Genomic DNA, 14,886 nt, shown 5'->3' on the forward strand with positions numbered 1-14,886 from the left:
TTTGTCTAAGTCTTTAACACATTTCCGTTAAATGCTTAAAAGTTGACCGTAACGCCCTTTTCACATTAAAACGAGAATTTTGGACATGTGAAAGGACAATAATCTTAGTTACTGATTTCTAAGCATGTCCCTAAAATTTCACGTCAATCCGAGGTCTAGAATGGGAGTTATGCTAAATAGCGCAATTACGAAAACTTTAGTAATTAAATGGCGCAATTAGCATAACGCCTATCTAAACCCAGGTTTCGACACCAAACCTTTTACACACTGAGGTAAAATAATATTTTGGGATTTTTAAAGATTTTTAATTATTTTTAACCTGCTCATAACCTGCGGTTATGGCATCGGTTCGGTAAATACCGAATATACCCTTATCGAGCATAACTTGAGTTCTACAAGGTATTTTGACCCGATTCCAGTTGCTACTGATTTTAAATAATAAATAAAGTATTTTGGACTTTATAAACTGTTCGGAGAACTCAGATTTCCTGTAGAACTCAGAAACCTCTTTTATAATCTTTGAAAATGACCGAAATACCCCTACGGGGCATATAATAGATTTAAACTTGTTGCGGGCATTATGGAAGGTATCCTACTGATACCACAACCACTTTAAAGCATATTGACTTAGGAAACTTGTGTAGGACTCTTACGGTTACCCGTTACGCCTTTTGCGCGCACGGTTCGGTTTATGTAACTAGTTTACATAAACTAGCCGAAACGGGTCAAACCTTATCGTTTTCACCTCAAAATCCAGAGTGTGATTATATTACCCATTCCCGGTTTTCGCCTTTCACGCGATTAAGTCGTAATTATCCTTTGAAACCAACCGATCTAGCTAAGGCTACATTAAAGACCCGTTAGGATTCTAATAGGTTGTTATAAACCTTCGTTCCAGAATAGGAGACCAGTAAAAGATACTTGCATTTATTTGATTGAGGATATTACTTGCAAAGGTAAATACCTTTAACTTATTTTCCGTTATACGGGCTTGGGTTACGGTATATAAGATACCGCTTGGTCGGGCATCAAATCTTCCATCATTTGATGGTTAATTGAATAATTTGATCGACTCGTTTAAACAGTTTTGTTTACTTAAACGCCTTTGGGGGGTTAATGACCATGTCCCGGATATCCTTGGCAGCATTTTACGAAATGGCCACGACCTAAGCGCGGAGTGTAGGCGTACACTCGTTAGTGCATAAATAGTTGATGTGGTGTGTCTATTGATCTTAAACCCGGTACGTCCGGGCTACTGAACGCATAAGGAACATGTAAATCGTTCACAATATTATAAATTTAAATAATTCTCCCAAGTTATAAAGAGTTTGTGCCTTGTGCATTCAAATCAATTTTTATTAAACCTTTTACAAAAAGTGTCGGTTGAATGTATTTACCAGTGTAAACTGACGTATTTTCCCAAAAACATTAAATGCAGGTACTAAGCGTAATTGGCTGGATATTTCTCCTTAGCATCAATAAAGTGTCTCGCAAGCTTAAGATGCCTACGTCTGTTGAACAACACTTATATTTTATTTTGATCCTCTGTGGATTATATTTCTACGATTGTGATACTTTGATATTACATTCAATGGTTGAAATATATTTATCTTTATGCTTCCGCTGTGCATTTATATATTGTTGTTTGACTATATTGTTGCCAACTACGTCACGGTAATCCCCCACCGGGCCCACCGGTGATACACGTGGAAATCAGGGTGTGATAATCGAAAACAGATAACTTTAGATTTATCAAAACCTAAATTAGAGAGATTTGCATCTAAGAAATCATTTCTTCCTGTAATCATTTTAAACTTTTCTGCTCTCCTCAAGACACTAGCTAGACACCATTTGATGTCCATGAGCTCCAATTCTTCTGCATCGATCTGATCATAATCTTCTTTGGTTAGCATAGGATTGCCAATTTTTCCAGCAATCAATCCTTCATAAGATTCCAACGCAGTAACCAGTAATGCCATATGACTTTTAACCACTTCTTCAGAAAAATTCTGACCATTTTGAAGATGTAATCCAACATTGCACTGAAACATATGTCCATTACCAACATTTGAACTTTGAACACTTGGAGGATTAACATTTGAAAATCCATAAGTGTTGATTGAACTTTGACTTGAACTGACTGGTCCAGATGAATTTCCTGCACTAAAAGCAGTTTGGATCTTTGGACTTGCTTCAACTGTTTGAACATTTCCTTTGTAGTATAATTTGATGTCTTGTTGATTGCTTGAGCTGTTCATTCTGGCAATCTTTTGTTGTTCAAGATCCTGTGCCTCAAGCTTTTCAATAAACTGTCCAATTGACAATCTGCTAAACTCTCCAGAATTCTTTAAGATCATGAGATAAGTACCCCATTTTTTCTGTGGTAATGCATCGGCTAACTTTTCAACCCATTCTGCCGGAGTTTTAGTAATTTTCAACTGAGACATGGTACGCACAAGATGACAGTATCTCTAAATGAGAGTCTTTGTAGTCTCCCATGGCATACTTGTAAACAACTCAAACTCCCTTTCTAGCAAAGATGCTTTACTCTTGAGCATTTCTGTACTTCCTTCAAACTTCTTCTCAAGTGCTTCCCAAATCGAAAATGCACTACCATCATGCTGAAGCAAAATAAAGATGTCTTCTTTGACAGCTTGTTGTAAAAGACTAATCATCATCTTTTCTCCTTTATAACTGTCGCTCTCATTGTCTGTAAATTCTGAGATGATTTTATTAACTTTCAAAGCAGTCTGTGGTCTAACATACTTGGTTTCAATACTTTCCCAAGCTCTCAGATGGTTTGCCTGAACCCAATTTTCAAAACGATTTTTCCAGCCATGGTACTCTTCAATTCCCATGAGTTTCAGGGGTTTTTTGCAAAGTTCCAGTTTCGTTTTCCAAGTTCATGTTATGAGCAATGGCAGCCGGAGTAGTCGGAGATGTGGCAAATGCGTTGTAAAATTCTTCGTCAGACATTTTCAAACGAGATTATATCCTTCAAATGAAATCACTCCCAAGCGAAATTAGATTTAAACGAAATTACCTACAATAAACAACTTTCAAACGAGATTAGGACTATTCAAACGGAATCAGGTAATTCTGTGCGGAATTACCAGTTTTCAAACGGAATTAAAACTTGAAATGAAATTATAATTTCGTTTGAACGACTTCAAACAGAAATACTAATTCCGTGCGGAATTAGTTGTGCTTTCAAACGAGATTAACCAAATCAATTAATTCCGTGCGAAATTAAAGAACTCTTTCAAACGGAATTAAGATGATGTCATCATTTTCGATCAGAATTTCATGCGAAATTAGGAATTTTGTCAGTTTTAGATTGAATTAAGGTCCAATTTTCTCAAGGCTTTGTTAAAACACAGTTTTGATTATGATATGTGAAATTCAGATCATTTTGACCGTTAAAACTTGATCAAATGATAAAAGAAGGTATAGAAGTAAGAAAATGAGATGAAATCGGGATGAAAACTGCAGAACTCCTCCTCCTCCTGAGCTCTGATACCACTTGTAGGATCGTTGTCGGACCCGAACGAGTCGATCAGAACCGTTCTACACAATATGAAAGGCGGAAACAGACATATTGTGCTAGATTCAGCAAGAATATCACTTTAAACTGTCTTTTATATTGATTCTGATACGATTACAGATCTGTAGACACTTTGACAGCGCTCCGCCATCGGAAACAACTTTCCTAATTCCGCACAAAATGACACGGTATAACATCTATGTATAGTGTGCCTAATTCCGCACGAAACTCACTCACACGGAATCATTACAAACGATATTACAATACAAGCGAAAATACCAGGTAATTCCGTACGGAATTACATGTGACCTCTTCAAACGAAATTAAGGCCTTTCATGCGGAATTAACTTTTTGCTTGATTCCTTGATCTTCGTTCCATGAGCAATGCAAGACTCGATACAAGACGAAGTCGAAAAATGTATGCACCAACAGTTATGCTTCTGATTATGTTTAGTATCCGTTCTGAAATGCCTGATATGTTTTGTACGCAACTGGTCCGATCATTCATCAGGGTATGTTTCTGATTACGTTCCATACCCAGTTCTATTATGTATTAGTTATGCTTCTTTCAACTCAATATTTGTCCCGGTTTGTATCAGTTTTTTCTCAGTATCGGTCTCAGTCTGGAGTTGGATTTAAATTTCGTGTGATACATTTAGTTTGTATCTGCCAGTATCTTCTGTATTCAGTATTTGATTCAGTGTCTGTTCGATATTTGTCGTTGAACCTGCCTTTGTGTCATGTCGATTTTTCTTCTGATCGGTTTAAGAAATTTCGTAAAGATTTAATTATTCTACTTTTAAACTTAGGTTATCCAGATTATTTTGGTTATTAAATATGAATCTCCAAAGCTATAAAAATTGTTATTTAATTATATACTAACTTATGAAATTTGATTAATTAATAGACATGGATTTGAATCTTGACATTTATTTAAAGATAGTAGTTTGACAATTCTTTTTTTTAAAGATTATGGTATTTAAAATGTTTGGGCTTAGCTATTTGTATTTGTTTTCGTTTCCCCGTGTCATTTTACGGAATAGTCGAAAGTATTTCATTTTTAAATCCATATTGTTTAAATTATTATATTACTAAATCTAACTTTTCAAAGTTAAAAATTAGTTCTTTTTGGCTAATGAAGATTTTCTGTGAAATGTGATACTCTATTTTATTTTGATAAAATTCAAACGTTCAATATAAGAAAATAGTTTTGCCAAGTATGTGGTTATGGAAGTAATAGTATTATTAAACGTTGTTCAATATATTCGATAGTTATTAGTTTTTGATCTGTAGAATCGTTTTCATTTACGAATGATAGGTTAGAAAATCATCTTATCATACGTATACCAGATTATTCTAGTGTTTAAATGGTGTTTTAAAACAAGTTCGTTTATACAAAATAAAATGCATTAGCAATCATGGTCAACGATGTATCAGTCTTTACATCAGTTTTGTGTTGGGTTTCGTATCAGTTATGAATATGACTGACTTTTGTGTCCGTATCAGTTTCCGTTACATTTCCAGATCTGTTCATGTATCAGTTTTTCATCAGTTTTGTGTATCCATCTGTTTTTAGTACTCGTGTCAGTAACCATTTCAGTTCGGTCTCAGTTATGTTATGTTGTGTTTTGCTTTCGCTGAAATGACTTTACTTGTACTGTTGATTTCTCCATTACTGAGCAATTTTTGGCTCAGCTGTATTCTTCTTTTTTTTTCCTATTTGTTTTACAGGTAATATGGGATGATCTAGGATTTCAGTGAGGAGCGTTAGGAAGTTGCTGGCCAAGATTATTTATTTCAATAATGTAAAAATGTAACTAGGATCTTTTATTTAATGTTATGGATTGGTCTTTAGTTTTGATATCTGTAAGAGTGACACGTCAGCCCTATTCGGGTCGGGGTGTTACATTATGGATTTGGGCGGCAACTTGGATACTCATTTAACGTTGGTTGAGTTTTCCTACAATAACAGCTACCATACAAATATATAAGCTGCACCGTTTGAAGCTCTCTATGGTCGAAAGTGTCGCTCTCCGCTATGTTGGGCGGAAAATGACGATAAACAGTTAATTGGTCCGTAATTAGTCCAAGAGACAACGGATAAATTTTTTCAGATTAGAGACCATATCAAGGCGGCTCATGATCGACAAGAGAGCTACGCAGACAAAAGACGGAAGCCATTATCTTTTGAGGTAGGAGACAAAGTCTTGTTGAAAGTCTCGCCTTGGAAGGGCGTAGCGAGATTCGGTAAGCCGGAAAGCTTAACCCTCGATATGTTAGACCATCTGAAATCCTGGAAAAGATTGGCACCGTTGCATACAAGCTGAAGTTACCAGACGAACTTAGTAGTGTGCACGACAAGTTTCATGTGTCTAATCTCAAAAAGAGTCCAAGGCAAGAGACGGTTATCATCCCGGCAGATGAGGTTCCCATTGACGACAAACGCCAGTTCACTGAAGAACCTGTTGAGGTCATGGACTGGAAGATCCAGAAAACACGGAGGAGTCCTATCAAATTAGTGAAAGTTCGTTGGAACTGTCGAGACGGACCCGAGTATACTTGGGAACGCGAAGATCAAATCAAAGCCAAATATCCTCACCTGTTCACGAAATTCTCTATAACAGGGGGAGAATCTGACAACTGCCACTTTCTGGTAATTTTTCGTACATTTAAATTGATCATTTACGCTATACAGTTATGTGTTTTGAACATTCGAACTGCATGATTTCATGACATACACTTAAAATAATCATGGAATACATATTTATGATGCACATTATTCATTTTTATTGGTTACATCTGAAACAGTTTAAAAATGCATCGAAACAACTAGAATAGTACCTAGTAGACTATTGTGCTGATAGAAACGCAGGATCTGCAGAAACCAGCTTAATAACATATTTAGGACTTAGACGAGGGTCCAACATCAAATATACATTAACCCCTAATTGGGAATGCAAGGGTTTGGTTTAATACCTTCCTGAAGTCCGAAAAGCACTATAAGTCACAAATTCAACACTTTCTGCAGAAAATCGGCAGAATTCAGCATCGTAATTTTTATGCAATGTGTAAAAGTGTTGTCTAACTCAAAGTTCATCTGAGAATACATTGGGGTATCATTTAAACCAATAACTATATCATTCCCCACAACTTACACAAGCTAAACGTTCAACTATCAACTAACGGAACCAACGCCAAACGAATATCCGAACATTAAACTATTTTTTAGTAACTAGCTAATATTATTTTGGTTATTTTAAGGCTAGTTATGACATCTAAACATCTTACAACAATTGAAAACCTTAAACACCTAAACTTCCTAACCTTTGATACAAATTCTAACACTTTAAAACACTTAGAAACAATTCACCAAACAGGACCCCCCTCCTTTGTTCGACCGCCCTTGTGGGACCCGCCCCCTGCCCACTTGGTGAAAGATAACAACTTGTAAAACTTAGTTTTACTAGATCATTTCTCACATTTTACACCATAATTTTCACACACTAAAGCTCCCATCATCTTCCCTAGTTTCGGCCAAGAACACCCAAAACCCAACTTCATTTTCAAGCCAGTTTTTGATGACCAAGATGCACTTCTATGGAACCTAAGAAGATCTAAAGCATTCATAAGTTGAAGCAAGCATTTTCACACACTTCGGAACTTTCAACCATTAAGATCATCATCTTCTTTGCTTTTCATTTTCATCAAGATCAGCCCTAGCCACAAGAGCTAGAAGTGAGCATTCTAATCTTTTTTTTTCATACTTGTTTATGTATATATATATATATATATATATATATATATATATATATATATCTTATGAACAAGTTATAATTAAAATATTCATGCAAGAATAAGATGAAAATACCTAAAAGCAAACTAAAAATCATAATGTATAAGATTGTTTATGTTGTGATTTGAAGCTTGTTACATGTTTATTTGATCTAGTCATGATGAATATCATATGAAAACTTGTTAGATGATGTTTAAAAACATAATCTAACAAGTATACATGAACGTATTAAAAGGGTTTTGTTAAACATGATGTTTAATGGATGATCATAATATTTGATATTGTTAAAGTGTATAATGTTTTTCACTAAAAATAATGCTTTTTGAAAGATTTATAAAAGTAATATACAAGATGGGTTTTCTATAAAAGTTTGACAAAACTAGAAGTAAAGTATGATTTTTGAACAAGTAAACGTATGTAAAGATCATGCTAAAACCCTACATGTTTATGAGTTTATCTTGTTAAAGGTATGTTATAAATATCATGTATTTTTGTTAAGAAATGATATGAGTAAATTGTTGATGATTTGAAAAGAAAATGATATGTTTATAAACATGGCAAAGTTCATATTTCAAAGGAACTATGGCCAATTTTTCTTAGAAATCATATGTTATAAAAACTATCATTTTTGACAAAGTCTTTTCAAGAATACAACATTTGAAAGAATGATTTTTATAAAAGTAAAAATAGAAATAAATATATATTTTTGAGAAAATATATATTTAGTGATCTTAACAACTTATGTGCTATGTGTTTATTGATTGTATTAGTTATATACATGAAAGTTAGGAACTTGAATACAATGATACAAATAAACACAAGACAAATTACAACAAAAGACTTACAAGAATACATATAAACACACCTTAAAAGCAAATTACGGACAATTCGGATACCCGGATACAACTTAAGGACAAATCGGACATATGGACAAACAAACGGACTATATAAGTATTTCGGACTACAATATATAATATATCAAAACTTGGTAAACTACATTTTCAAAACTGAACAAGTGACCATATATATTTTACAAGTATACAAAATATATTACACATTGGTTTATCGTAAAAAAAGTATTATTTTTTTTGAAGTATATATTGATATATATATATATATATATATATATATATATATATATATATTTATATCTCATAACATCTAAAATATATTATTTTGGTGAAAAACTAAAACTATATATTTTTAGAACTAGTCTTAAAAATAGATTGTTTTTATACCTTTTACCAAGCATAGATTATATATTCTTATGGAATATATCTTAAAATGTATATATATTTTAAGAATACATGATCACATATAATGAACACGAGGATATACGTATTCCTATACGTAGAACTATATACTCACTCACATCACCAACACTTGGTGAAAACACATTTATACAAGTACGATACAACTCACAAGATACAAGAATATATATCTTTGGCGAAATATATATTAAACAGTTATCAATTAATACATCTAAAACACTATTCAACGAATAACAAAGACATACAATTCTTAACACATATTCAAGATAAAAGACTTGTACATGAGTCATTACAAAGACTGAAGTGTCTAACAAATCTAGAACGTTTTTAGGTCGTGACACTATTCAAGACGACCGCACGTGAGATCATAGTTACCTACAGTTCACGGACGCAATTCTATGAGTTCATGTCCCCTCTACATTTTAAATGCTTTACAACTTTACAACTATCGGGGAAAATACATGTTCATAGTATGATAAGTCAAGGAATGAAACACCATAGATCATGTGCGAATTGGGTTATACAACTAAGCACCATTAATCTAGTTTGGACCTAGGTACAAGGGGTTAGATCTAATGGGTTTTGGCGAGCCCCACTCTTCGTCGTGGACCCATACAGAAGAGTGTGTTTGTGTCCCAGTCGATGGTAGTCGACACAAAATCGTCTAGGTTTGGATTGATTCCTTTTTCGTCACACATATTAATGTCCTTGCAAAATATTAATGATCAACAATTTCATTGACGCTTTACATACTACATCATACATTTTACAAATTCGTCTTTTACAACTAAACTGCATGAAATCGCCACTTTTTGTTGATGTTTTCAACTTAACATGTATTTCAAGGAATTTATGGACCATGTCGGGAACCTCAGACAAGATAACAAGTATCAGAACTCCTTGCCATCTTTTGGAGGGTTTTCCTGTTAAATACCGCCTCTTTGCGGCAATATAATGGTTAAAACCTTAGTAGTTAAACTTTCATTTTGATGTATGAAACAAAGACAATTTACTTTTCAGTTAATGGTTTGTAACCGATACACTTAACCTCGTGTTTGTAACCTTCCACGTGTCCAATCTTAAAAAGTGTTACGCTGATGAAAACCTCCACATACCACTTGATGAAATTTGTGTTGATGACACGATGCACTTTGTCGAGAAGCCTGGGGAAATATTGGACCGTGAAGTCGAAAAGCTCAAACGCAAGCGTATACCAATTGTAAAGTTTGGTGGGAATCTAAACGTGGCCCAGAATTTACTTGGGAACATGAAGATCAAATGAAGGCGAAATATCCACATCTATTCTCACAAGTTTCCTCTAAATAAATTTCGGGACGAAATTTCCTAAAGTAGGGGAGACTGTGACATCTGTGCTTGTGTAATCATTGTACAAACTCCGAACAAATCAAATATCAATAAAGAAATGTGTTTGACCCCAATATTTATTTATTTATTTATTTATGTTTGACATTTTTCACGTTATGATTTTTGTTCAATTTCAAACTCTTAAATGCTTTCTAGAAAGTTATACACAAACTGATGCGTAAACGTAATCAGTTTAACATGACAAACACTCCAGAATAGTGACATATTCTTAATATACCTTAAATAACCTTTACATAACTTAGAAATAAGTTTTTAAGGGTTTTGTATGGCAAAAACAAGTTTATTCGATCACAGGGACTATTTGCGTCAAACTGCAAAAGTCTGCCGATTCATATAGCAACACACATTCCGGAACAAGATCATAAGCTAAACATACCATAAATACACTTAACATAGCTTAGAAATAAGTTTTGAGGGGTTCGGTATGCGAAAATACACTTATTTGATCACAGGGACTAAAAACGTCAAAACTGCGAAAGTATGCATTTACGTGCATATCTTGCGTTCTGACCATATCCGAACATCCAAAAACTTTTGTAATCATTAAAATATTGTATTTTATTGATAGGAATGCAAAAATACCTTTCGTTTCGCAATTTGGGTCATTTTCGCGTCCGTTACGATTTCCGTCATAATTAACCGAAAAACGCAACCGTACAGACAAACGAACCGACATCCGTGACATTTTTAAGCATAATTCAAGTTAAATATACTTTAACTTCATCATGGAGCTTGAAAATGGGCTTGACGGGTGTTAGAAGTGCCAAAACGCGACGAAACAATCTCCGGGGTTAAAACTGTCATTTTACAAAACTGGCTGGTCTGCAAGGTCCAAACGAACCGTATGGACTAGACCTTACGGTCCGTAAGCTAGTGCCAGCACCATAGAATTTAGAAACTTCTAATTCAGATGCTGTCTTTGATCTAATCCCTGGTTTCTTCAAATGGTGGGCTGGTTTGTGTGATCATCAAGTCCTCAAATCAAATTCTAACAAGTGTAACGCCTTGATTCTTCCTTGGGCAACACATAAACACTTGGCAATGATCTAGAGGCACAATATTTCCTATAAATAGCAAGGTCCTCTTGCTTCATTCCTTGCTCATCTTCTTCATTTCTGATCTATGCTCTGATTGAGGCTACCACATTATGTTGTAGGCTTCATACTTGAGCATTCTAGTTCAATTTTTTTAGCCAAGAACACTTGTAAGTGTTCATTCATGCTTGTTTATCGATTTCAAGCATGAAAGTCAAATAGTGTTTGACTTTCAACTTTGACCATGATTTGATGAAGACAAAGTTCGTTTGAACTTTGCAACGTGAGCGTAATCACGATGGTTATAGTCCCTTGCGACTATACCTACTGATTATCACGTTGACTAGTCGAAGTGACGAGTCAAAGTTTCGGTGAAAATGCATGATTATGTGCATTTTGCGAGGAAACTATTTTCGGGTATCAAAACACTTTGTTTTGATATCAAATCAGTTTACTAACTTAGTTAAACATGTTTTAACATGTTTAACGCATCACTTTTAGTTTAGTGCTTACTTAGGGTTATAAGTCAAGCGGTCTAAACAACCGCTTAGAGTTTCGAACCCGACCCATTTGGTCGATCATTAGGATCCGACCAAACATATTTTGTGACCATAGTTGTATAAGGAATAACCTTTCGAGGTTATACCTTATGGTCACTTCGTTTAATTAGTTGTATGATAGGTAATTTATATGCCTTAGGAAAATGACCAAAATGCCCTTTTCATGCTTAATTTGAATTTAAGCATATGTAACCAAGTTTTTGACACTTAAACTGATTATGCAATGTTATTAAACATATTAGGGTGTATGATACTTGTCATAGGGCTAGTTAGGCTATCCGAATGCGCTTTTGCACAAATGAAGCGTTAAAGTAGCATACACTACCTTAACGAGTCATAACGGGTCATAAGCACTTAGGATAGGTATCAAATCAGAATGTTGGCTTTGTTAAACCATATTATATTAGTTCCAACACTCATTTGGTTTACAAGACCTCATTCTATCCGATCTTCTGATTTAGGCCTCGATTATTAACATAGTGATTCCATACTAGGTGCCACTTGATTCCTTGGTTTCCCTAGCTTTGTTAGTTTACTAAAGCAAGGATACATGCAATCTCAGGTGAGTACATAGTCCCCTCTTTTACCGCTTTCAAATATTTTGGGGTGATACACATGTGCCTACTTGTTACTTTTGTGCTTTCATGCTTTTATGACATATGCTTGCTATGTTCACCTGGTACATATATAGTACATGATTTAAATTAGAATTTGATATGTATGTTGACTGAACATGCTAGCACATTGATTTCATAAACGTTTTTGCTGCATATGTTTACTCAGCATATGGGCACATTGTTTTACATTACATTTCTGCTGCATATGTTTACCTAGCATACTTAGTACATGGTTTTCACATGACTTGCTTACATTGGTTATGACATTTGGTATGTTTAACGGGACAAAAATACATTCATTAACATTGATCACGCCGCTCGGTAGTATGTAGTGGTACCATAGGACTTGACAAATCCCATTCTCGGCTTCCTAGGTTTGTTTAGAAGTAGGGAATGACAGAATCCGAAAACATATTTGATTAACCATTAACTTTTTAAGGGTTTGTCCGACAGTCACAAGGCTTGAATGTATGCAATAAACATATCTACATAAATGTTTGTATCCATAAACCATTGGTTTTGCAAAACATAACTTTTGATTTAAACATAGGTTTATTCAAAGACATTGTTTTGTACATTTTACATATGATTTGAGTAAATACTCTTTATTCACCATACATGACATTTGGTTATACATTGACATTATACCTATGGGTTGAGTAAATACTTTTTACTTTCCATACATAACATTTGATTATACAAGACATGGTTACATTTGACATTGGACACTGGTTACACATAACATTTTGACATTGGTTTAAACAAGACATTTTTAGTGGTTATCGATAAGTGATTTAAATAACTAGGCATGTGTAATATGATAAAAGCATGGTGGATACGCCGTTGGTACATCCTATATATAAGTGCTTTTATGATATTACATATCCTGGCATTATCTAAACCACTTCGACAAAGACAAAGGCATGACATATTTTCAAATAACATTGTTTTACAAATGACATGTTTTATACAAATTCATTTTTACTTGGTTATTTATTTAACCACGCATTATTCTTTTATTATCATCTGTTTTTCATATCGGTTTTCATATGATTTTTATAAAAGATAACACTTTTAATGGTTCATGACTACTTTTGTTAAACATTTCTTTTAACTACAATTCATGAATCCTTCATCAACAAAACCTATATATCTCCCAGGCATTTTTATGCTGACATACCTATTTTCACATGTGTTTTCAGGAGCTAATGTATGAGGTTGATCAGGATACACTTAGGCGGACATGGGCCTTAGTGACATAAAATGAAGCAAGACAAGTTTAATTTATGTTATGTTTTCGTTTAAACAAAGACAATGTAATCTTTTAACTTAACAAAACCAAACTTTAAATACTGTGGGTTATGAAACAATAATTTTGTTACTCGACTCCCCGAAGTTTCCGCCGCGGTTTGTTGTTTTACGCGGTCGGGGTTTGACAGAAGAGTTGGTATCAGAGCTCATGGTTATAGGGAATTAGGTTATTAGTTATACTCTTACCTAGACTATAACCTTCCTAGGGCCCAAATTTCCAAAACGATTTTGAAATTCAATCATCCATCCTTGGATTATTCTTTCTAGCCTTGTGCCTTCCAAGTTTTCAAAAATCTCGTCAAAGTTTGGGTCTAAATAATGTGAACACGTGCAATCTGGAAGGGTGGGTGCTTGCACCCTGAGTTTTCTGTCTAAGGCTCGAGTGTTCGTAAAAATCCGGAGTATCGGACCAGTCACTCTTACCTGGGAACTCTTGGGGTGAGTGTCCACTTATAGGATAAAGCATGTTCTCGCGATAAATTATTATGACCCTTTTACTTTGATTAGTAACTGTGTGTCGTTTGTTTGTTTTGAGGTAACGAACAAATGACCACCATCCTTACTTTTTGTCGATATTTATAACATCTCATTTTTCATCACATCATCTCACTCGTTTTCTCTCATGTTTTCCTCTTTTAGATTGCCTCCTTGACGCAACGTACAACAACCTGATGCCGAATTGGCAACTATCATAGCACAGCAGATGGCTGCTATGCTACCAAATCTCATTACTCAAATCAACCAAGCCAATAATAACAATGTTAATGCACGTGTGCCGTGCAACTTTAATCAATTTAATTCGACTAAACCGCTCAAGTTTAGTGTCACACTCGCTCGTAGCGGACGTGCAAGATGTGATCTGATCAGTTCTCATTGCATAATCATTATAAGTGAACATACTTAATGAATAAAAACAAGCTCCAATGCCATTGTCATAATCGTTTCAAAAGAACGCAACATAAGTTAAATGTATTGGCTACAAACCATCAAATGAAAATAAGTTGTTATTGTTTTATACATCAAAATGTAAGTCTTAAAATGTCAAGGCTTTGACCACTATATCACCGCAAAAAGGCGGTATATAACGGGCAAACCCTTCAAATGGTGGCATGGAGTCTTGATACTTGCTTTCCTTGACTGAAATGTCTGCATGGTCCACTAATTTCCTGAAATACATGTTAAGTTTGAAAACATCAACAAAAGTTGGCAAGTTCATGTAGTTTAGTTGTATAAGATGTATCTGTAAAATGTGAGTTGCATAAAATGTATCTATATAATATGAGTTGTATAAAATGTATCCATAAAATGTGAGTTGTATAAAATGTATCCATAAAAAATGTGAGTTGTATAAAATGTATATGTATGTAATG

Source organism: Helianthus annuus, chromosome 14, assembly GCF_002127325.2.
Source record: "Helianthus annuus cultivar XRQ/B chromosome 14, HanXRQr2.0-SUNRISE, whole genome shotgun sequence".
NCBI classification, from domain to species: domain Eukaryota; kingdom Viridiplantae; phylum Streptophyta; class Magnoliopsida; order Asterales; family Asteraceae; genus Helianthus; species Helianthus annuus.